Consider the following 2,556-nt stretch of genomic DNA (forward strand, 5'->3'; position numbering starts at 1 on the left):
GCTGGGTGTCTGCATGAAAATACTTGCTGAGGAGTTCGTTGTCCTGGATAGAGAGTGGTGCCCCTTGGGAAGGAAGGTATGGATAGGGTTGTATTCTAACCAGATTATTGTGGGACCAGTCTCCCAAGCAGTGTTCGTGCAGTACTGCTTGCATCCCGAAGAAAACTGCCCAGGGAGAAGCAGAAGCATAGAAGAGACTATTTGAAGTATGTGAACAGTGCCCTCCATCTTCTGCAAGGTCCCTAACTATTTCCATACTCTTGTATTTAGTTGAGCACAACAAAGGTAAAGAGAGATTTTGATTCCTCTCTGCAAATATGCCAGGGGAAATACCAGCATAATCTTTTTCCTCTAAGCAAAATGGATGCAAATGGCCTTTTTTTTTTCTTTTTTTTTTTTTTTTTTAAAGCTCCTTGCCATCAGGAGGGTAGAAGTTTTGAATGGCTTCAGAGAGAGCACTAGAATCAGGAAAAATCTTAACTTGTTTCAAGATGCTGTTAGATACATTTAGAGAAAATATGTGACTTGGTCATTTATGTCAAAGGAAGAAGGTCCCTGAATTCTCTATGGCTGTGCCTATATCAAGGAGTTAAACAGGCCTGAGCATCCCCCAGACAGTGAGGCCAACCAGCCCAGAAGGGCCCACAACCATAGAGCTCTTATTTTTCAAAATATGGTGTTAGCATCTAAACTGCCTATTGGGAAAGGTCTTATCACAGGGCATGTGTGGGAGACAGCAGGCTAGCCTCTGACCAAAACCATGGGAAGGACTGTTCTAAAAATTTCACAGTATAGATGATCAAGTTCCAGTGCCTGTGACCATGATTAATTTACTAGTACAGATGCCACCTTTTATTCTTCCTTCTCCAGTTCCTCTGTTCCATTATAGCCCCTGCACCAACTGTTCTCTATGTAATTGTGCTTCATAAAAGAGAAAACAAACCTTCCGGGCCAATAGCTACTGCAGAAAGAGTCAGGTAGGTTATGCCATTTCCCTGACACGCTGTGCTTCGTTCTTTCAGTTCTGTGTTTTGCTTCTGACAGAAAAGTTATTTCAAGTCCCTGAGTGGGCTGGTATGAAGGAAACTATGTGCTGGCTCAGAGTTCTTATTAATTTCAGCATATCATAGCCATTCCCAAGGAGTCACTGGAGTTCAGAGACCAAACCCTTTCCAACCCTGTTGCTTCTTCTTCAAATAGAGATATCTTCAGGAATCCAAGTCCACACTTTGTCTTATGTTTGCCTTCCTGCAAGTTTCTCTGCTGGTTTTCCTTGTTCTTTCTATTTGCCCAATTGTTTTCCACTGAAAAAGGAAAATAAACCCTTACAAAGTATTTAATTGCTCTAAGGCTGTCATAGCAATAACGCCGTAGGTGACACGGTCAGTGCTGCCACTAGTTCTGTGGTCTCAGCTGCTTCTAGCCAGAAATGAGTCATTCAAGTTTTTCACTAGAGAGAAAATCATGGGAGAAACTCACAAAAATGGATTGGCTGGGTCTTTATTTGTATGTGGTTTTACATAGTAAAATTGGTTTGTCATTAGAAAGAATGGAAATTTGTAGTATTTTTGGCTGGACCAGCATAGGTTCACACCCCAAGCTGATGTGAAGGATCCCCTGGGATGTTTTGGGTAGATCATAGCTTGACTTTACAATTGCCCCATGATAAAGCAAGGGGGAAAAGAAAGACCATGTTAGCTGTGATACTGTAATTCACCTCTACACCACAGCTGTTGTATAATGCCTTTTCCTGTAGGCTCAGCCATTCAATGTGCTGGCACTCCCTAAAGCATTCATGAAAATTTCTTGCCTATATCGCTGTCATTAAACCAATCTCCAAACTCTCCTATTTTCATCAAAATCATTGATCCATCTAGTCAGGTTTAAATTTAATAAATATTAAACATTTTAGTGAAAATGTTGATGCCAAATATAAACATTTTTGGAAAGAGTAGAGGCATATATCTTTTTGGAAGCCCGTGAAATAAAAACATGCCTAATATCTGGTTATTTTAGCCAGTTCTAATTAGCTCAGTCTGTAATTAGAAAGTCTAGAAGCTTTGTGCATACTAGGTCATGACTGGAGCGGCACATAATATGTATGCTCCATCCACTGTTTCACATAACTGAGGTCATGATCTCTTCCTGCAGAGCGGGAAGAAATATGGCACAGCACCTGTCTGCCCTAACGACGGAGTGACGCTGTGTAGGATGCTGGTTTCGGTCAGGATGAAACTATGTCCTGGAAGGGAGGAGCCCCAGAGCTGTTGCAAACAGCTGAGCCAAGATAAAATCTGTTAACACCAAGGTAGGCTCACAAGGAAGTAGTAGCAGAGCTGTAAGTATCTATTATACTACTGATAAAAGAATACCTAGAAGGTGCTTCCAATTACGAAATAATAGCTATACCTTAGGGATGAATAAACTCCAAAGCCAAGTGAGAGGTGTTTACTGGCTCACAGTTTTGTTATCGTTACTTTTGCAATTAATGAAAAGGGAGGGAGAGTTCTCAGGCTTCCTGCTGAGACAAAAAAAAAGCAAGGGGGGGGGGGGAAC

At 41.5% G+C, this 2,556-nt stretch overlaps 1 long non-coding RNA gene across 1 annotated transcript in view; it reads left to right on the plus strand.

The window, feature by feature from the left end:
* Positions 1 to 882: 882 nt before the first annotated feature.
* The window catches only part of LOC113476809, a 2,501-nt gene continuing 827 nt past the window's right edge, over positions 883 to 2,556 (plus strand). Inside the window, exons 1-2 of the long non-coding RNA XR_003397788.1 lie at positions 883 to 977; positions 2,152 to 2,338. This is a non-coding gene — a long non-coding RNA (uncharacterized LOC113476809). The remainder of the gene's footprint in view (positions 978 to 2,151; positions 2,339 to 2,556) is intronic.

The sequence above is a fragment of the Athene cunicularia genome (genome assembly GCF_003259725.1).
Source record: "Athene cunicularia isolate RWA chromosome 2 unlocalized genomic scaffold, athCun1 chr2_part1, whole genome shotgun sequence".
NCBI lineage: Eukaryota > Metazoa > Chordata > Aves > Strigiformes > Strigidae > Athene > Athene cunicularia.